The sequence below is a fragment of the Stenella coeruleoalba genome (genome assembly GCF_951394435.1).
Source record: "Stenella coeruleoalba genome assembly, chromosome: 6".
Classification (NCBI taxonomy): Eukaryota; Metazoa; Chordata; class Mammalia; order Artiodactyla; family Delphinidae; genus Stenella; species Stenella coeruleoalba.
In genome coordinates, this window is record NC_137151.1 from 26,953,231 (window position 1) to 26,975,793 (window position 22,563).

The 22,563-nt window shown below is 43.9% G+C and overlaps 1 long non-coding RNA gene across 11 annotated transcripts in view; it reads left to right on the forward strand.

The window, feature by feature from the left end:
- LOC307188336 overlaps nt 1-22,563 on the forward strand; it is a 1,520,920-nt gene that overhangs the window by 815,794 nt on the left and 682,563 nt on the right. For 10 of the 11 annotated variants that reach the window (XR_013828902.1, XR_013828903.1, XR_013828904.1 and 7 more), the window contains 2 exons: nt 10,275-10,352; nt 15,008-15,089. This is a non-coding gene — a long non-coding RNA (uncharacterized lncRNA). The remainder of the gene's footprint in view (nt 1-10,274; nt 10,353-15,007; nt 15,090-22,563) is intronic. The other variant, XR_013828912.1, reaches the window with a different exon arrangement.

Below are 22,563 nucleotides of genomic sequence, written 5' to 3' on the forward strand. Positions count from 1 at the left end.
CCTAATCTGGTTCCGGCCCGGCATGCTGAGCCTTTGGTTAATTCCTCTTCCTGGTGGGAAATGAGAGTTAAATTTGCCCGTCCAGACACCTCCAGCTAGCCTCTCATTGGTTCTCGCTATTCCTGTTCATCTTCCGCAGAAATTGCAAACTGGGCCAAACAGGAGGTTAAAGGCGCTGACTCTCCAAGTGGGGAGAGTGTTAGTAAAGCATCTGGAATGTTGCACCCGAGTACCAGGGGAGGAAAACTGAGACATATTTGAACACGTCTCCCGTTCACATGGTTGATCATACTCTGGGTTCCACATGCATGTTTTAGCTGAAGGAAGAATACCTTAAACCTGGAGAGTTGAGACCCGTGGAATGGGTACCATGCAATATGACTTCAAAGGGTCTTCATTTGCTCACCGAACCTCTCCAATCCTATCACTGCTGCGTTTATTCCCCTGTACACACGCTTGATTCTCTTTTGGAGACATAGCAATCCATAGGTTTTAAGATACTTACTAGTCAGGTACATTCTTAGGGGTTTAATATGGGGTTTTGAGTCCATTTCGTTGAACAAGGAGTAGCTCTTGTCTATTCCATATTTGGCTTAAGGAACTTTATCTGTGCTCATTTCAATGTCTGGTTTTATGCAGCACCCCAACTCACCTTTCCCCTTAAGCAAGCATAAGTTGGTTTTCTAAATTTGAGACCCTGTTCTGTTTTGGAATGCAGTTCCTGTGTAGCCAAGTTTACATTCCGTGTATTAGTGATATCTTATGATGTTTCTTTTTCTGTGTGACTTATTTCAGTTAGAATCATCGTACCTGAATCCACTCATTATACTGCTACGGGCCTGATGACATAGATTTCATTGCTGAGTGATACTGCATTGTACGTAAGTACCACAAGTTTTTTATCCATTTTTCACTTTCTGCGATGTTGAACTTGTACTGTAAACGAGGTTCTTGTAAACAGAGGCGTCCCAAACTTTGGGGTGGCTGTGTCTTTTTGATTTTAATTTCCCTAAGCTATAGGACCATAAGTGGCAGTGCCCTAGGCTCTGTTGCTTTGTTTTTTAGATGTTTCAGGAAACACCATACACTTCTCCCGAGTGTCTCTTGGCAATTTACATCCCGCCCATCAGCATAACAAGGCTCCCAGTTCTCCATGGCCTGTCCTGCCTTTCTGGATTTTACACTTTTTTCAGATGGCCCTTTTGACTGGGGGGAAGTGAGACTTCATTGTAGTGCAGATTTCCTTTGCAAGCTTGCTTGGTTGGCCAAAAAGGGCGTATGCGTTTTTTCCTGAATATATTCAGGAAAAAACGCATACGCCCTTTTTGGCCAAGTGCATCATTGTGGACGTTCTGCCTCTTTTCCTATGCTTTCAATGCAATTCCAGTCTACCTCCTGAAATCGGTTTCCTGCAATTCTGCCCCGCTTTCAAGTCCTCTTGGCAGCCTTACTTCAGTCTATTTTTGGACGATAGCTGTCATTTATAACTCTGCAGGTTTGTGAATTACAGTGCCCCTGAGCTCCTTTCTTCAACTCGCTTTCTTTTGAGCTGGCCGCAACACCGCAGGATGGCTTCAGGCCCTAATCTGGTTCCGGCACGGCACGCTGAGCCTTTGGTTAATTCCTCTTCCTGGTGGGAAATGAGAGTTAAATTTGCCCGTCCAGACACCTCCAGCTAGCCTCTCATTGGTTCTCGCTATTCCTGTTCATCTTCCGCAGAAATTGCAAACTGGGCCAAACAGGAGGTTAAAGGGACTGACTCTCCAAGTCGGGAGAGTGTTAGTAAAGTGTCTGGAATGTTGCACCCGAGTACCAGGTACGAAAACTGAGACATATTTGAACACGTCTCTTGATCACATGGTTGATCATACTCTAGGTTCCACATGCATGTTTTAGCTGAAGGAAGAATACCTTAAACCTGGGTAGTTGAAACCCGTGGAATGGGTACCATGCAATATGACTTCAAAGGGTCTTCATTTGCTCACCGAACCTCTCCAATCCTATCACTGCTGCGTTTATGCCCCTGTACACATGCTTGATTCTCTTTTGGAGACATAGCAATCCATAGGTTTTAAGATACTTACTAGTCAGGTACATTCTTAGGCGTTTAATATGCGGTGTTGAGTCCATTTCGTTGAGCAAGGAGTAGCTCTTGTCTATTCCATATTTGACTTAAGGAACTTTATCTGTGCTCATTTCAATCTCTGGTTTTATGCAGCACCCCAACTCACCTTTACCCTTAAGCAAGCATAAGTTGGTTTTCTAAATTTGAGACCCTGTTCTGTTCTGTAATTCAGTTCCTGTGTAGCCAAGTTTACATTCCGTGTATTCCTGATATCTTATGATGTTTCTTTTTCTGTGTGACTTACTTCAGTTAGAATCATCATACCTGAATCCACTCATTGTGCTGCTAAGGGCCTGATGACACAGATTTCATTGCTGAGTGATATTGCTTTGTAAGTAAATACCACAACTTCTTTATCCATTTTTCACTTTCTGCGATGTTGAACTTGTACTGTAAACGAGGTTCTTGTAAACAGAGCCGTTCCAAACTTTGGGGTGGCTGTGTCTTTTTGATTTTAATTTCCCTAAGCTATAGGACCATAAGTGGAAGTCCCCTAGGTTCTGTTGCTTTGTTTGTTAGATGTTTCAGGAAACACCATACACTTCTCCCGAGTGGTTGTTGGCAATTTACATCCCGCCCATCAGCATAACAAGGCTCCCAGTTCTCCATGGCCTGTCCTGCCTTTCTGGATTTTACACTTTTTTCAGATGGCCCTTTTGACCGGGGGGAAGTGAGACTTCATTGTAGTGCAGATTTCCTTTGCAAGCTTGCTTGGTTGGCCAAAAAGGGCGTATGCGTTTTTTCCTGAATATATTCAGGAAAAAATGCATACGCCCTTTTTGGCCAAGTGCATCATTGTGGACGTTCTGCCTCTTTTCCTATGCTTTCAATGCAATTCCAGTCTACCTCCTGAAATCGGTTTCCTGCAATTCTGCCCCGCTTTCAAGTCCTCTTGGCAGCCTTACTTCAGTATATTTCTGGACGATAGCTGTCATTTATAACTCTGCAGGTTTGTGAATTACAGTGCCCCTGAGCTCCTTTCTTCAACTCGCTTTCTTGTGACCAGGCCGAAACACCGCAGGATGGCTTCAGGCCCTAATCTGGTTCCGGTACGGCACGCTGAGCCTTTGGTTATTTCCTCTTCCTGTTGGGAAATGAGAGTTAAATTTGCCCGTCCAGACACCTCCAGCTAGCCTCTCATTGGTTCTCGCTATTCCTGTTCATCTTCCGCAGAAATTGCAAACTGGGCCAAACAGGAGGTTAAAGGCGCTGACTCTCCAAGTGGGGAGAGTGTTAGTAAAGCGTCTGGAATGTTGCACCCGAGTACCAGGGGAGGAAAACTGAGACATATTTGAACACGTCTCCCGTTCACATGGTTGATCATACTTGGGTTCCACATGCATGTTTTAGCTGAAGGAAGAATACCTTAAACCTGGAGAGTTTAGACCCGTGTAATGGGTACCATGCAATAAGACTTCAAAGGGTCTTCATTTGCTCACCGAACATCTCCAATCCTATCACTGCTGCGTTTATGCCCCTGTACACATGCTTGATTCTCTTTCGGAGACATAGCAATCCAAAGGTTTTAAGATACTTACTAGTCAGGTACATTCTTAGGCGTTTAATATGGGGTGTTGAGTCCATTTCGTTGAGCAAGGAGTAGCTCTTGTCTATTCCATATTTGGCTTAAGGAACTTTATCTGTGCTCATTTCAATCTCTGGTTTTATGCAGCACCCCAACTCACCTTTCCCCTTAAGCAAGCATAAGTTGGTTTTCTAAATTTGAGACCCTGTTCTGTTTTGGAATGCAGTTCCTGTGTAGCCAAGTTTACATTCCGTGTGTTAGTGATATCTTATGATGTTTCTTTTTCTGTGTGACTTATTTAAGTTAGAATCATCGTAACTGAATCCACTCATTATGCTGCTATGGGCCTGATGACATATATTTCATTGCTGAGTGATACTGCATTGTACGTAAGTACCACAAGTTCTTTATCCATTTTTCACTTTCTGTGATATTGAACTTGTACGGTAAACGAGGTTCTTGTAAACGGAGGTGTCCCAAACTTTGGGGTGGCTGTGTCTTTTTGATTTTAATTTCCCTAAGCTATAGGACCATAAGTGGAAGTGCCCTAGGCTCTGTTGCTTTGTTTTTTAGATGTTTCAGGAAACACCATACACTTCTCCCGAGTGGTTGTTGGCAATTTAAATCCCGCCCATCAGCATAAAAAGGCTCCCAGTTCTCCATGGCCTGTCTTGCCTTTCTGGATTTTACACTTTTTTCAGATGGCCCTTTTGACCGGGGGGAAGTGAGACTTCATTGTAGTGCAGATTTCCTTTGCAAGCTTGCTTGGTTGGCCAAAAAGGGCGTATGCGTTTTTTCCTGAATATATTCAAGAAAAAACGCATACGCCCTTTTTGGCCAAGTGCATCATTGTGGACGTTCTGCCTCTTTTCCTATGCTTTCAATGCAATTCCAGTCTACTTCCTGAAATCGGTTTCCTGCAATTCTGCCCCGCTTTCAAGTCCTCTTGGCAGCCTTACTTCAGTCTATTTTTGGACGATAGCTGTCATTTATAACTCTGCAGGTTTGTGAATTACAGTGCCCCTGAGCTCCTTTCTTCAACTCGCTTTCTTGTGACCAGGCCGAAACACCGCAGGATGGCTTCAGGCCCTAATCTGGTTCCGGTACGGCACGCTGAGCCTTTGGTTATTTACTCTTCCTGTTGGGAAATGAGAGTTAAATTTGCCCGTCCAGACACCTCCAGCTAGCCTCTCATTGGTTCTCGCTATTCCTGTTCATCTTCCGCAGAAATTGCAAACTGCGCCAAACAGGAGGTTAAAGGCGCTGACTCTCCAAGTGGGGAGAGTGTTAGTAAAGCGTCTGGAATGTTGCACCCGAGTACCAGGGGAGGAAAACTGAGACATATTTGAACACGTCTCCCGTTCACATGGTTGATCATACTTGGGTTCCACATGCATGTTTTAGCTGAAGGAAGAATACCTTAAACCTGGAGAGTTGAGACCCGTGTAATGGGTACCATGCAATATGACTTCAAAGGGTCTTCATTTGCTCACCGAACCTCTCCAATCCTATCACTGCTGCGTTTATGCCCCTGTACACATGCTTGATTCTCTTTCGGAGACATAGCAATCCATAGGTTTTAAGATACTTACTAGTCAGGTACATTCTTAGGCGTTTAATATGGGGTGTTGAGTCCATTTCGTTGAGCAAGGAGTAGCTCTTGTCTATTCCATATTTGGCTTAAGGAACTTTATCTGTGCTCATTTCAATCTCTGGTTTTATGCAGCACCCCAACTCACCTTTCCCCTTAAGCAAGCATAAGTTGGTTTTCTAAATTTGAGACCCTGTTCTGTTTTGGAAGGCAGTTCCTGTGTAGCCAAGTTTACATTCCGTGTGTTAGTGATATCTTATGATGTTTCTTTTTCTGTGTGACTTATTTAAGTTAGAATCATCGTACCTGAATCCACTCATTATGCTGCTATGGGCCTGATGACATATATTTCATTGCTGAGTGATACTGCATTGTACGTAAGTACCACAAGTTCTTTATCCATTTTTCACTTTCTGTGATATTGAACTTGTACGGTAAACGAGGTTCTTGTAAACGGAGGTGTCCCAAACTTTGGGGTGGCTGTGTCTTTTTGATTTTAATTTCCCTAAGCTATAGGACCATAAGTGGAAGTGCCCTAGGCTCTGTTGCTTTGTTTTTTAGATGTTTCAGGAAACACCATACACTTCTCCCGAGTGGTTGTTGGCAATTTAAATCCCGCCCATCAGCATAAAAAGGCTCCCAGTTCTCCATGGCCTGTCTTGCCTTTCTGGATTTTACACTTTTTTCAGATGGCCCTTTTGACCGGGGGGAAGTGAGACTTCATTGTAGTGCAGATTTCCTTTGCAAGCTTGCTTGGTTGGCCAAAAAGGGCGTATGCGTTTTTTCCTGAATATATTCAAGAAAAAACGCATACGCCCTTTTTGGCCAAGTGCATCATTGTGGACGTTCTGCCTCTTTTCCTATGCTTTCAATGCAATTCCAGTCTACCTCCTGAAATCGGTTTCCTGCAATTCTGCCCCGCTTTCAAGTCCTCTTGGCAGCCTTACTTCAGTCTATTTTTGGACGATAGCTGTCATTTATAACTCTGCAGGTTTGTGAATTACAGTGCCCCTGAGCTCCTTTCTTCAACTCGCTTTCTTGTGACCTGGCCGCAACACCGCAGGATGGCTTCAGGCCCTAATCTGGTTCTGGCACGGCACGCTGAGCCTTTGGTTATTTCCTCTTCCTGGTGGGAAATGAGAGTTAAATTTGCCCGTCCAGACACCTCCAGCTAGTCTCTCATTGGTTCTCGCTATTCCTGTTCATCTTCCGCAGAAATTGCAAACTGGGCCAAACAGGAGGTTAAAGGCGCTGACTCTCCAAGTGGGGAGAGTTTTAGTAAAGCGTCTGGAATGTTGCACCCGAGTAGCAGGGGATGAAAACTGAGACATATTTGAACACGTCTCCCGTTCACATGGTTGGTCATACTTGGGTTCCACATGCATGTTTTAGCTGAAGGAAGAATACCTTAAACCTCTAGAGTTGAGACCCGTGTAATGGGTACCATGCAATATGACTTCAAAGGGTCTTCATTTGCTCACCGAACCTCTCCAATCCTATCACTGCTGCGTTTATGCCCCTGTACACATGCTTGATTCTCTTTCAGAGACATAGCAATCCATAGGTTTTAAGATACTTACTAGTCAGGTACATTCTTAGGCGTTTAATATGCGGTGTTGAGTCCATTTCGTTGAGCAAGGAGTAGCTCTTGTCTATTCCATATTTGACTTAAGGAACTTTATCTGTGCTCATTTCAATCTCTGGTTTTATGCAGCACCCCAACTCACCTTTACCCTTAAGCAAGCATAAGTTGGTTTTCTAAATTTGAGACCCTGTTCTGTTCTGTAATTCAGTTCCTGTGTAGCCAAGTTTACATTCCGTGTATTACTGATATCTTATGATGTTTCTTTTTCTGTGTGACTTATTTCAGTTAGAATCATCATACCTGAATCCACTCATTGTGCTGCTAAGGGCCTGATGACACAGATTTCATTGCTGAGTGATATTGCTTTGTAAGTAAATACCACAACTTCTTTATCCATTTTTCACTTTCTGCGATGTTGAACTTGTACTGTAAACGAGGTTCTTGTAAACAGAGCCGTTCCAAACTTTGGGGTGGCTGTGTCTTTTTGATTTTAATTTCCCTAAGCTATAGGACCATAAGTGGAAGTGCCCTAGGTTCTGTTGCTTTGTTTTTTAGATGTTTCAGGAAACACCATACACTTCTCCCGAGTGGTTGTTGGCAATTTACATCCCGCCCATCAGCATAAAAAGGCTCCCAGTTCTCCATGGCCTGTCCTGCCTTTCTGGATTTTACACTTTTTTCAGATGGCCCTTTTGACCGGGGGGAAGTGAGACTTCATTGTAGTGCAGATTTCCTTTGCAACCTTGCTTGGTTGGCCAAAAAGGGCGTATGCGTTTTTTCCTGAATATATTCAGGAAAAAACGCATACGCCCTTTTTGGCCAAGTGCATCATTGTGGACGTTCTGCCTCTTTTCCTATGCTTGCAATGCAATTCCAGTCTACCTCCTGAAATCAGTTTCCTGCAATTCTGCCCCGCTTTCAAGTCCTCTTGGCAGCCTTACTTCAGTATATTTTTGGACGATAGCTGTCATTTATAACTCTGCATGTTTGTGAATTAAAGTGCCCCTGAGCTCCTTTCTTCAACTCGCTTTCTTTTGAGCTGGCCGCAACACCGCAGGATGGCTTCAGGCCCTAATCTGGTTCCGGTACGGCACGCTGAGCCTTTGGTTATTTCCTCTTCCTGGTGGGAAATGAGAGTTAAATTTGCCCGTCCACACACCTCCAGCTAGCCTCTCATTGGTTCTCGCTATTCCTGTTCATCTTCCGCAGAAATTGCAAACTGGGCCAAACAGGAGGTTAAAGGCCCTGACTCTCCAAGTGGGGAGAGTGTTAGTAAAGCGTCTGGAATGTTGCACCCGAGTACCAGGGGAGGAAAACTGAAACATATTTGAACACGTCTCCCGTTCACATGGTTGATCATACTTAGGTTCCACATGCATGTTTTAGCTGAAGGAAGAATACCTTAAACATGGAGAGTTAAGACCCGTGTAATGGTTACCATGCAATATGACTTCAAAGGGTCTTCATTTGCTCACCGAACCTCTCCAATCCTATCACTGCTGCGTTTATGCCCCTGTACACATGCTTGATTCTCTTTCGGAGTCATAGCAATCCATAGGTTTTAAGATACTTACAAGTCAGGTACATTCTTAGGCGTTTAATATGCGGTGTTGAGTCCATTTCGTTGAGCAAGGAGTAGCTCTTGTCTATTCCATATTTGGCTTAAGGAACTTTATCTGTGCTCATTTCAATCTCTGGTTTTATGCAGCACCCCAACTCACCTTTCCCCTTAAGCAAGCATAAGTTGGTTTTCTAAACTTGAGACCCTGTTCTGTTCTGTAATTCAGTTCCTGTGTAGCCAAGTTTCCATTCCGTGTATTACTGATATCTTATGATGTTTCTTTTTCTGTGTGACTTATTTCAGTTAGAATCATCATACCTGAATCCACTCATTGTGCTGCTAAGGGCCTGATGACATAGATTTCATTGCTGAGAGATATTGCTTTGTAAGTGAATACCACAACTTCTTTATCCATTTTTCACTTTCTGCGATGTTGAACTTGTACTGTAAACGAGGTTCTTGTAAACAGAGCCATTCCAAACTTTGGGGTGGCTGTGTCTTTTTGATTTTAATTTCCCTAAGCTATAGGACCATAAGTGGAAGTGCCCTAGGCTCTGTTGCTTTGTTTTTCAGATGTTTCAGGAAACACCATACACTTCTCCCGAGTGGTTGTTGGCAATTTACATCCCGCCCATCAGCATAACAAGGCTCCCAGTTCTCCATGGCCTGTCCTGCCTTTCTGGATTTTACACTTTTTTCAGATGGCCCTTTTGACCGGGGGGAAGTGAGACTTCATTGTAGTGCAGATTTCCTTTGCAAGCTTGCTTGGTTGGCCAAAAAGTGCGTATGCGTTTTTTCCTGAATATATTCAGGAAAAAACGCATACGCCCTTTTTGGCCAAGTGCATCATTGTGGACGTTCTGCCTCTTTTCCTATGCTTTCAATGCAATTCCAGTCTACCTCCTGAAATCGGTTTCCTGCAATTCTGCCCCGCTTTCAAGTCCTCTTGGCAGCCTTACTTCAGTCTATTTTTGGACGATAGCTGTCATTTATAACTCTGCAGGTTTGTGAATTGCAGTGCCCCTGAGCTCCTTTCTTCAACTCGCTTTCTTGTGACCTGGCCGCAACACCGCAGGATGGCTTCAGGCCCTAATCTGGTTCCGGCCCGGCATGCTGAGCCTTTGGTTAATTCCTCTTCCTGGTGGGAAATGAGAGTTAAATTTGCCCGTCCAGACACCTCCAGCTAGCCTCTCATTGGTTCTCGCTATTCCTGTTCATCTTCCGCAGAAATTGCAAACTGGGCCAAACAGGAGGTTAAAGGGACTGACTCTCCAAGTGGGGAGAGTGTTAGTAAAGCGTCTGGAATGTTGCACCCGAGTACCAGGGGAGGAAAACTGAGACATATTTGAACACGTCTCCCGATCACATGGTTGATCATACTTTAGGTTCCACATGCATGTTTTAGCTGAAGGAAGAATACCTTAAACCTGGGTAGTTGAAACCCGTGTAATGGTTACCATGCAATATGACTTCAAAGGGTCTTCATTTGCTCACCGAACCTCTCCAATCCTATCACTGCTGCGTTTATGCCCCTGTACACATGCTTGATTCTCTTTCGGAGTCATAGCAATCCATAGGTTTTAAGATACTTACAAGTCAGGTACATTCTTAGGCGTTTAATATGCGGTGTTGAGTCCATTTCGTTGAGCAAGGAGTAGCTCTTGTCTATTCCATATTTGGCTTAAGGAACTTTATCTGTGCTCATTTCAATCTCTGGTTTTATGCAGCACCCCAACTCACCTTTACCCTTAAGCAAGCATAAGTTGTTTTTCTAAACTTGAGACCCTGTTCTGTTCTGTAATTCAGTTCCTGTGTAGCCAAGTTTCCATTACGTGTATTACTGATATCTTATGATGTTCCTTTTTCTGTGTGACTTATTTCATTTAGAATCATCATACCTGAATCCACTCATTGTGCTGCTAAGGGCCTGATGACATAGATTTCATTGCTGAGAGATATTGCTTTGTAAGTGAATACCACAACTTCTTTATCCATTTTTCACTTTCTGCGATGTTGAACTTGTACTGTAAACGAGGTTCTTGTAAACAGAGCTATTCCAAACTTTGGGGTGGCTGTGTCTTTTTGATTTTAATTTCCCTAAGCTATTGGACCATAAGTGGAAGTGCCCTAGGCTCTGTTGCTTTGTTTTTTAGATGTTTCAGGAAACACCATACACTTCTCCCGAGTGGTTGTTGGCAATTTACATCCCGCCCATCAGCATAACAAGGCTCCCAGTTCTCCATGGCCTGTCCTGCCTTTCTGGATTTTACACTTTTTTCAGATGGCCCTTTTGACCGGGGGGAAGTGAGACTTCATTGTAGTGCAGATTTCCTTTGCAAGCTTGCTTGGTTGGCCAAAAAGTGCGTATGCGTTTTTTCCTGAATATATTCAGGAAAAAACGCATACGCCCTTTTTGGCCAAGTGCATCATTGTGGACGTTCTGCCTCTTTTCCTATGCTTTCAATGCAATTCCAGTCTACCTCCTGAAATCGGTTTCCTGCAATTCTGCCCCGCTTTCAACTCCTCTTGGCAGCCTTACTTCAGTCTATTTTTGGACGATAGCTGTCATTTATAACTCTGCAGGTTTGTGAATTGCAGTGCCCCTGAGCTCCTTTCTTCAACTCGCTTTCTTGTGACCTGGCCGCAACACCGCAGGATGGCTTCAGGCCCTAATCTGGTTCCGGCCCGGCATGCTGAGCCTTTGGTTAATTCCTCTTCCTGGTGGGAAATGAGAGTTAAATTTGCCCGTCCAGACACCTCCAGCTAGCCTCTCATTGGTTCTCGCTATTCCTGTTCATCTTCCGCAGAAATTGCAAACTGGGCCAAACAGGAGGTTAAAGGGACTGACTCTCCAAGTGGGGAGAGTGTTAGTAAAGTGTCTGGAATGTTGCACCCGAGTACCAGGGGAGGAAAACTGAGACATATTTGAACACGTCTCCCGATCACATGGTTGATCATACTCTAGGTTCCACATGCATGTTTTAGCTGAAGGAAGAATACCTAAAACCTGGGTAGTTGAAACCCGTGGAATGGGTACCATGCAATATGACTTCAAAGGGTCTTCATTTGCTCACCGAACCTCTCCAATCCTATCACTGCTGCGTTTATACCCCTGTAAACATGCTTGATTCTCTTTCGGAGACATAGCAATCCATAGGTTTTAAGATACTTACTAGTCAGGTACATTCTTAGGCGTTTAATATGCGGTGTTGAATCCATTTCGTTGAGCAAGGAGTAGCTCTTGTCTATTCCATATTTGACTTAAGGAACTTTATCTGTGCTCATTTCAATCTCTGGTTTTATGCAGCACCCCAACTCACCTTTACCCTTAAGCAAGAATAAGTTGTTTTTCTAAATTTGAGACCCTGTTCTGTTCTGTAATTCAGTTTCCTGTGTAGCCAAGTTTCCATTCCGTGTATTACTGATATCTTATGATGTTTCTTTTTCTGTGTGACTTATTTCAGTTAGAATCATCATACCTGAATCCACTCATTGTGCTGCTAAGGGCCTGATGACATAGATTTCATTGCTGAGAGATATTGCTTTGTAAGTGAATACCACAACTTATTTATCCATTTTTCACTTTTTGCGATGTTGAACTTGTACTGTAAACGAGGTTCTTGTAAACAGAGCCGTTCCAAACTTTGGGGTGGCTGTGTCTTTTTGATTTTAATTTCCCTAAACTATAGGGCCATAATTGGAAGTGCCCTAGGCTCTGTTGCTTTGTTTTTTAGATGTTTCAGGAAACACCATACACTTCTCCGGAGTGTCTGTTGGCAATTTACATCCCGCCCATCAGCATAACAAGGCTCCCAGTTCTCAATGGCCTGTTGCCTTTCTGGATTTTACACTTTTTTCAGATGGCCCTTTTGACCGGGGGGAAGTGAGACTTCATTGTAGTGCAGATTTCCTTTGCAAGCTTGCTTGGTTGGCCAAAAAGGGCGTATGCGTTTTTTCCTGAATATATTCAGGAAAAAACGCTTACGCCCTTTTTGGCCAAGTGCATCATTGTGGACGTTCTGCCTCTTTTCCTATGCTTTCAATGCAATTCCAGTCTACCTCCTGAAATCGGTTTCCTGCAATTCTGCCCCGCTTTCAAGTCCTCTTGGCAGCCTTACTTCAGTCTATTTTTGGACGATAGCTGTCATTTATAACTCTGCAGGTTTGTGAATTACAGTGCCCCTGAGCTCCTTTCTTCAACTCGCTTTCTTGTGACCTGGCCGCAACACCGCAGGATGGCTTCAGGCCCTAATCTGGTTCCGGCCCGGCATGCTGAGCCTTTGGTTAATTCCTCTTCCTGGTGGGAAATGAGAGTTAAATTTGCCCGTCCAGACACCTCCAGCTAGCCTCTCATTGGTTCTCGCTATTCCTGTTCATCTTCCGCAGAAATTGCAAACTGGGCCAAACAGGAGGTTAAAGGCGCTGACTCTCCAAGTGGGGAGAGTGTTAGTAAAGCGTCTGGAATGTTGCACCCGAGCACCAGGGGAGGAAAACTGAGACATATTTGAACACGTCTCCCGTTCACATGGTTGATCATACTTGGGTTCCACATGCATGTTTTAGCTGAAGGAAGAATACCTTAAACCTGGAGAGTTAAGACCCGTGTAATGGGTACCATGCAATATGACTTCAAAGGGTCTTCATTTGCTCACCGAACCTCTCCAATCCTATCACTGCTGCGTTTATGCCCCTGTACACATGCTTGATTCTCTTTCGGAGACATAGCAATCCATAGGTTTTAAGATACTTACTAGTCAGGTACATTCTTAGGCGTTTAATATGCGGTGTTGAATCCATTTCGTTGAGCAAGGAGTAGCTCTTGTCTATTCCATATTTGACTTAAGGAACTTTATCTGTGCTCATTTCAATCTCTGGTTTTATGCAGCACCCCAACTCACCTTTACCCTTAAGCAAGCATAAGTTGGTTTTCTAAATTTGAGACCCTGTTCTGTTCTGTAATTCAGTTCCTGTGTAGCCAAGTTTACATTCCGTGTATTACTGATATCTTATGATGTTTCTTTTTCTATGTGACTTACTTCAGTTAGAATCATCATACCTGAATCCACTCATTGTGCTGCTAAGGGCCTGATGACACAGATTTCATTGCTGAGTGATATTGCTTTGTAAGTAAATACCACAACTTCTTTATCCATTTTTCACTTTCTGCGATGTTGAACTTGTACTGTAAACGAGGTTCTTGTAAACAGAGCCGTTCCAAACTTTGGGGTGGCTGTGTCTTTTTGATTTTAATTTCCCTAAGCTATAGGACCATAAGTGGAAGTGCCCTAGGTTCTGTTGCTTTGTTTTTTAGATGTTTCAGGAAACACCATACACTTCTCCCGAGTGTCTGTTGGCAATTTACATCCCGCCCATCAGCATAACAAGGCTCCCCGTTCTCCATGGCCTTTCCTGCCTTTCTGGATTTTACACTTTTTTCAGATGGCCCTTTGACCGGGGGGAAGTGAGACTTCATTGTAGTGCAGATTTCCTTTGCAAGCTTGCTTGGTTGGCCAAAAAGTGCGTATGCGTGTTTTCCTGAATATATTCAGGAAAAAACGCATACGCCCTTTTTGGCCAAGTGCATCATTGTGGACGTTCTGCCTCTTTTCCTATGCTTTCAATGCAATTCCAGTCTACCTCCTGAAATCGGTTTCCTGCAATTCTGCCCCGCTTTCAAGTCCTCTTGGCAGCCTTACTTCAGTCTATTTTTGGATGATAGCTGTCATTTATAACTCTGCAGGTTTGTGAATTACAGTGCCCCTGAGCTCCTTTCTTCAACTCGCTTTCTTGTGACCTGGCCGCAACACCGCAGGATGGCTTCAGGCCCTAATCTGGTTCCGGCCCGGCATGCAGAGCCTTTGGTTAATTCCTCTTCCTGGTGGGAAATGAGAGTTAAATTTGCCCGTCCAGACACCTCCAGCTAGCCTCTCATTGGTTCTCGCTATTCCTGTTCATCTTCCGCAGAAATTGCAAACTGGGCCATACAGGAGGTTAAAGGGACTGACTCTCCAAGTGGGGAGAGTGTTAGTAAAGCGTCTGGAATGTTGCACCCGAGTACCAGGGGAGGAAAACTGAGACATATTTGAACACGTCTCCCGATCACATGGTTGATCATACTCTAGGTTCCACATGCATGTTTTAGCTGAAGGAAGAATACCTTAAACCTGGGTAGTTGAAACCCGTGGAATGGGTACCATGCAATATGACTTCAAAGGGTCTTCATTTGCTCACCGAACCTGTCCAATCCTATCACTGCTGCGTTTATGCCCCTGTACACATGCTTGATTCTCTTTCGGAGACATAGCAATCCATAGGTTTTAAGATACTTACTAGTCAGGTACATTCTTATGCGTTTAATATGGGGTGTTGAGTCCATTTCGTTGAGCAAGGAGTAGCTCTTGTCTATTCCATATTTGGCTTAAGGAACTTTATCTGTGCTCATTTCAATCTCTGGTTTTATGCAGCACCCCAACTCACCTTTACCCTTAAGCAAGCATAAGTTGGTTTTCTAAATTTGAGACCCTGTTCTGTTCTGTAATTCAGTTCCTGTGTAGCCAAGTTTCCATTCCGTGTATTACTGATATCTTATGATGTTTCTTTTTCTGTGTGACTTATTTCAGTTAGAATCATCATACCTGAATCCACTCATTGTGCTGCTAAGGACCTGATGACACAGATTTCATTGCTGAGTGATATTGCTTTGTAAGTAAATACCACAACTTCTTTATCCATTTTTCACTTTCTGCGATGTTGAACTTGTACTGTAAACGAGGTTCTTGTAAACAAAGCCGTTCCAAACTTTGGGGTGGCTGTGTCTTTTTGATTTTAATTTCCCAAAGCTATAGGACCATAAGTGGAAGTGCCCTAGGTTCTGTTGCTTTGTTTTTTAGATGTTTCAGGAAACACCATACACTTCTCCCGAGTGGTTGTTGGCAATTTACATCCCGCCCATCAGCATAACAAGGCTCCCAGTTCTCCATGGCCTGTTCTGCCTTTCTGGATTTTACACTTTTTTCAGATGGCCCTTTTGACCGGGGGGAAGTGAGACTTCATTGTAGTGCAGATTTCCTTTGCAAGCTTGCTTGGTTGGCCAAAAAGTGCGTATGCGTTTTTTCCTGAATATATTCAGGAAAAAACGCATACGCCCTTTTTGGCCAAGTGCATCATTGTGGACGTTCTGCCTCTTTTCCTATGCTTTCAATGCAATTCCAGTCTACCTCCTGAAATCGGTTTCCTGCAATTCTGCCCCACGTTCAAGTCCTCTTGGCAGCCTTACTTCAGTCTATTTTTGGACTATAGCTGTCATTTATAACTCTGCAGGTTTGTGAATTACAGTGCCCCTGAGCTCCTTTCTTCAACTCGCTTTCTTGTGACATGGCCGCAACACCGCAGGATGGCTTCAGGCCCTAATCTGGTTCCGGCCCGGCACGCTGAGCCTTTGGTTATTTCCTCTTCCTGGTGGGAAATGAGAGTTAAATTTGCCCGTCCAGACACCTCCAGCTAGTCTCTCATTGGTTCTCGCTATTCCTGTTCATCTTCCGCAGAAATTCAAACTGGGCCAAACAGGAGGTTAAAGGCGCTGACTCTCCAAGTGGGGAGAGTGTTAGTAAAGCGTCTGGAATGTTGCACCCGAGTAACAGGGGAGGAAAACTGAGACATATTTGAACACGTCTCCCGTTCACATGGTTGATCATACTTGGGTTCCACATGCATGTTTTAGCTGAAGGAAGAATACCTTAAACCTGGAGAGTTAAGACCCGTGTAATGGTTACCATGCAATACGACTTCAAAGGGTCTTCATTTGCTCACCGAACCTCTCCAATCCTATCACTGCTGCGTTTATGCCCCTGTACACATGCTTGATTCTCTTTCGGAGACATAGCAATCCATAGGTTTTAAGATACTTACTAGTCAGGTACATTCTTAGGCGTTTAATATGCGGTGTTGAGTCCATTTCGTTGAGCAAGGAGTAGCTCTTGTCTATTCCATATTTGGCTTAAGGAACTTTATCTGTGCTCATTTCAATCTCTGGTTTTATGCAGCACCCCAACTCACCTTTCCCCTTAAGCAAGCATAAGTTGGTTTTCTAAATTTGAGACCCTGTTCTGTTTTGGAATGCAGTTCCTGTGTAGCCAAGTTTACATTCCGTGTATTAGTGATATCTTATGATGTTTCTTTTTCTGTGTGACTTATTGCAGTTAGAATCATCGTACCTGAATCCACTCATTATGCTGCTACGGGCCTGATGACATAGATTTCATTGCTGAGTGATACTGCATTGTACGTAAGTACAACAAGTTCTTTATCCATTTTTCACTTTCTGTGATATTGAACTTGTACGGTAAACGAGGTTCTTGTAAACGGAGGCGTCCCAAACTTTGGGGTGGCTGTGTCTTTTTCATTTTAATTTCCCTAAACTATAGGACCATATGTGGAAGTGCCCTAGGCTCTGTTGTTTGTTTTTTAGATGTTTCAGGAAACACCATACACTTCTCCCGAGTGGTTGTTGGCAATTTACATCCCGCCCATCAGCATAACAAGGCTCCCCGTTCTCCATGGCCTGTCCTGCCTTTCTGGATTTTACACTTTTTTCAGATGGCCCTTTTGACCGGGGGGAAGTGAGACTTCATTGTAGTGCAGATTTCCTTTGCAAGCTTGCTTGGTTGGCCAAAAAGTGCGTATGCGTGTTTTCCTGAATATATTCAGGAAAAAATGCATACGCCCTTTTTGGCCAAGTGTATCATTGTGGACGTTCTGCCTCTTTTCCTATGCTTTCAATGCAATTCCAGTCTACCTCCTGAAATCGGTTTCCTGCAATTCTGCCCCGCTTTCAAGTCCTCTTGGCAGCCTTACTTCAGTCTATTTTTGGACGATAGCTGTCATTTATAACTCTGCAGGTTTGTGAATTACAGTGCCCCTGAGCTCCTTTCTTCAACTCGCTTTCTTGTGACCTGGCCGCAACACCGCAGGATGGCTTCAGGCCCTAATCTTGTTCCGGCCCGGCATGCAGAGCCTTTGGTTAATTCCTCTTCCTGGTGGGAAATGAGAGTTAAATTTGCCCGTCCAGACACCTCCAGCTAGCCTCTCATTGGTTCTCGCTATTCCTGTTCATCTTCCGCAGAAATTGCAAACTGGGCCATACAGGAGGTTAAAGGGACTGACTCTCCAAGTGGGGAGAGTGTTAGTAAAGCGTCTGGAATGTTGCACCCGAGTACCAGGGGAGGAAAACTGAGACATATTTGAACACGTCTCCCGATCACATGGTTGATCATACTCTAGGTTCCACATGCATGTTTTAGCTGAAGGAAGAATACCTTAAACCTGGGTAGTTGAAACCCGTGGAATGGGTACCATGCAATATGACTTCAAAGGGTCTTCATTTGCTCACCGAACCTCTCCAATCCTATCACTGCTGCATTTATGCCCCTGTACACATGTTTGATTCTCTTTCGGAGACATAGCAATCCATAGGTTTTAAGATACTTACTAGTCAGGTACATTCTTATGCGTTTAATATGGGGTGTTGAGTCCATTTCGTTGAGCAAGGAGTAGCTCTTGTCTATTCCATATTTGGCTTAAGGAACTTTATCTGTGCTCATTTCAATCTCTGGTTTTATGCAGCACCCCAACTCACCTTTACCCTTAAGCAAGCATAAGTTGTTTTTCTAAATTTGAGACCCTGTTCTGTTCTGTAATTCAGTTCCTGTGTAGCCAAGTTTCCATTCCGTGTATTACTGATATCTTATGATGTTTCTTTTTCTGTGTGACTTATTTCAGTTAGAATCATCATACCTGAATCCACTCATTGTGCTTCTAAGGGCCTGATGACACAGATTTCATTGCTGAGTGATATTGCTTTGTAAGTAAATACCACAACTTCTTTATCCATTTTTCACTTTCTGCGATGTTGAACTTGTACTGTAAACGAGGTTCTTGTAAACAAAGCCGTTCCAAACTTTGGGGTGGCTGTGTCTTTTTGATTTTAATTTCCCAAAGCTATAGGACCATAAGTGGAAGTGCCCTAGGTTCTGTTGCTTTGTTTTTTCGATGTTTCAGGAAACACCATACACTTCTCCCGAGTGGTTGTTGGCAATTTACATCCCGCCCATCAGCATAACAAGGCTCCCAGTTCTCCATGGCCTGTCCTGCCTTTCTGGATTTCACACTTTTTTCAGATGGCCCTTTTGACCGGGGGGAAGTGAGACTTCATTGTAGTGCAGATTTCCTTTGCAAGCTTGCTTGGTTGGCCAAAAAGGGCGTATGCGTTTTTTCCTGAATATATTCAGGAAAAAACGCATACGCCCTTTTTGGCCAAGTGCATCATTGTGGACGTTCTGCCTCTTTTCCTATGCTTTCAATGCAATTCCAGTCTACCTCCTGAAATCGGTTTCCTGCAATTCTGCCCCGCTTTCAAGTCCTCTTGGCAGCCTTACTTCAGTCTATTTTTGGACGATAGCTGTCATTTATAAGTCTGCAGGTTTGTGAATTACAGTGCCCCTGAGCTCCTTTCTTCAACTCGCTTTCTTGTGACCTGGCCGCAACACCGCAGGATGGCTTCAGGCCCTAATCTGGTTCCGGCACGGCATGCTGAGCCTTTGGTTATTTCCTCTTCCTGGTGGGAAATGAGAGTTAAATTTGCCCGTCCAGACACCTCCAGCTAGTCTCTCATTGGTTCTCGCTATTCCTGTTCATCTTCCGCAGAAATTGCAAAATTGGTTAAACAGGAGGTTAAAGGCGCTGACTCTCCAAGTGGGGAGAGTGTTAGTAAAGCGTCTGGAATGTTGCACCCGAGTACCAAGGGAGGAAAACTGAGACATATTTGAACACGTCTCCCGTTCACATGGTTGATCATACTTGGGTTCCACATGCATGTTTTAGCTGAAGGAAGAATACCTTAAACATGGAGAGTTGAGACCTGTGGAATGGGTACCATGCAATATGACTTCAAAGGGTCTTCATTTGCTCACCGAACCTCTCCAATCCTATCACTGCTGCGTTTATGCCCCTGTACACATGCTTGATTGTCTTTCGGAGACATAGCAATCCATAGGTTTTAAGATACTTACTAGTCAGGTACATTCTTAGGCGTTTAATATGCGGTGTTGAGTCCATTTCGTTGAGAAAGGAGTAGCTCTTGTCTATTCCATATTTGACTTAAGGAACTTTATCTGTGCTCATTTCAATCTCTGGTTTTATGCAGCACCCCAACTCACCTTTACCCTTAAGCAAGCATAAGTTGGTTTTCTAAACTTGAGACCCTGTTCTGTTCTGTAATTCCGTTCCTGTGTAGCCAAGTTTACATTCCGTGTATTACTGATATCTTATGATGTTTCTTTTTCTGTGTGACTTACTTCAGTTAGAATCATCATACCTGAATCCACTCATTCTGCTGCTAAGGGCCTGATGACACAGATTTCATTGCTGAGTGATATTGCTTTGTAAGTAAATACCACAACTTCTTTATCCATTTTTCACTTTCTGCGATGTTGAACTTGTACTGTAAACAAGGTTCTTGTAAACAGAGCCCTTCCAAACTTTGGGGTGGCTGTGTCTTTTTGATTTTAATTTCCCTAAGCTATAGGACCATAAGTGGCAGTGCCCTAGGCTCTGTTGCTTTGTTTTTTAGATGTTTCAGGAAACACCATACACTTCTCCCAAGTGTCTGTTGGCAATTTACATCCCGCCCATCAGCATAAAAAGGCTCCCAGTTCTCCATGGCCTGTCCTGCCTTTCTGGATTTTACACTTTTTTCAGATGGCCCTTTTGACCGGGGGGAAGTGAGACTTCATTGTAGTGCAGATTTCCTTTGCAAGCTTGCTTGGTTGGCCAAAAAGGGCGTATGCGTTTTTTCCTGAATATATTCAGGAAAAAACGCATACGCCCTTTTTGGCCAAGTGCATCATTGTGGACGTTCTGCCTCTTTTCCTATGCTTTCAATGCAATTCCAGTCTACCTCCTGAAATCGGTTTCCTGCAATTCTGCCCCGCTTTCAAGTCCTCTTGGCAGCCTTACTTCAGTCTATTTTTGGACGATAGCTGTCATTTATAACTCTGCAGGTTTGTGAATTACAGTGCCCCTGAGCTCCTTTCTTCAACTCGCTTTCTTGTGACCTGGCCGCAACACCGCAGGATGGCTTCAGGCCCTAATCTGGTTCCGGTACGGCACGCTGAGCCTTTGGTTATTTCCTCTTCCTGGTGGGAAATGAGAGTTAAATTTGCCCGTCCAGACACCTCCAGCTAGCCTCTCATTGGTTCTCGCTATTCCTGTTCATCTTCCGCAGAAATTGCAAACTGGGCCAAACAGGAGGTTAAAGACGCTGACTCTCCAAGTGGGGAGAGTGTTAGTAAAGCGTCTGGAATGTTGCACCCGAGTACCAGGGGAGGAAAACTGAGACATATTTGAACACGTCTCCCGTTCACATGGTTGATCATACTTGGGTTCCACATGCATGTTTTAGCTGAAGGAAGAATACCTTAAACCTGGAGAGCTAAGACCCGTGTAATGGGTACCATGCAATATGACTTCAAGGGGTCTTCATTTGCTCACCGAACCTCTCCAATCCTATCACTGCTGCGTTTATGCCCCTGTACACATGCTTGATTCTCTTTCGGAGACATAGCAATCCATAGGTTTTAAGATACTTACTAGTCAGGTACATTCTTATGCGTTTAATATGGGGTGTTGAGTCCATTTCGTTGAGCAAGGAGTAGCTCTTGTCTATTCCATATTTGGCTTAAGGAACTTTATCTGTGCTCATTTCAATCTCTGGTTTTATGCAGCACCCCAACTCACCTTTACCCTTAAGCAAGCATAAGTTGTTTTTCTAAATTTGAGACCCTGTTCTGTTCTGTAATTCAGTTCCTGTGTAGCCAAGTTTCCATTCCGTGTATTACTGATATCTTATGATGTTTCTTTTTCTGTGTGACTTATTTCAGTTAGAATCATCATACCTGAATCCACTCATTGTGCTGCTAAGGGCCTGATGACACAGATTTCATTGCTGAGTGATATTGCTTTGTAAGTAAATACCACAACTTCTTTATCCATTTTTCACTTTCTGCGATGTTGAACTTGTACTGTAAACGAGGTTCTTGTAAACAAAGCCGTTCCAAACTTTGGGGTGGCTGTGTCTTTTTGATTTTAATTTCCCAAAGCTATAGGACCATAAGTGGAAGTGCCCTAGGTTCTGTTGCTTTGTTTTTTCGATGTTTCAGGAAACACCATACACTTCTCCCCAGTGGTTGTTGGCAATTTACATCCCGCCCATCAGCATAACAAGGCTCCCAGTTCTCCATGGCCTGTTCTGCCTTTCTGGATTTTACACTTTTTTCAGATGGCCCTTTTGACCGGGGGGAAGTGAGACTTCATTGTAGTGCAGATTTCCTTTGCAAGCTTGCTTGGTTGGCCAAAAAGGGCGTATGCGTTTTTTCCTGAATATATTCAGGAAAAAACGCATACGCCCTTTTTGGCCAAGTGCATCATTGTGGACGTTCTGCCTCTTTTCCTATGCTTTCAATGCAATTCCAGTCTACCTCCTGAAATCGGTTTCCTGCAATTCTGCCCCGCTTTCAAGTCCTCTTGGCAGCCTTACTTCAGTCTATTTTTGGACGATAGCTGTCATTTATAACTCTGCAGGTTTGTGAATTACAGTGCCCCTGAGCTCCTTTCTTCAACTCGCTTTCTTGTGACCTGGCCGCAACACCGCAGGATGGCTTCAGGCCCTAATCTGGTTCCGGCACGGCATGCTGAGCCTTTGGTTATTTCCTCTTCCTGGTGGGAAATGAGAGTTAAATTTGCCCGTCCAGACACCTCCAGCTAGTCTCTCATTGGTTCTCGCTATTCCTGTTCATCTTCCGCAGAAATTGCAAAATTGGTTAAACAGGAGGTTAAAGGCGCTGACTCTCCAAGTGGGGAGAGTGTTAGTAAAGCGTCTGGAATGTTGCACCCGAGTACCAGGGGAGGAAAACTGAGACATATTTGAACACGTCTCCCGTTCACATGGTTGATCATACTTGGGTTCCACATGCATGTTTTAGCTGAAGGAAGAATACCTTAAACATGGAGAGTTGAGACCTGTGGAATGGGTACCATGCAATATGACTTCAAAGGGTCTTCATTTGCTCACCGAACCTCTCCAATCCTATCACTGCTGCGTTTATGCCCCTGTACACATGCT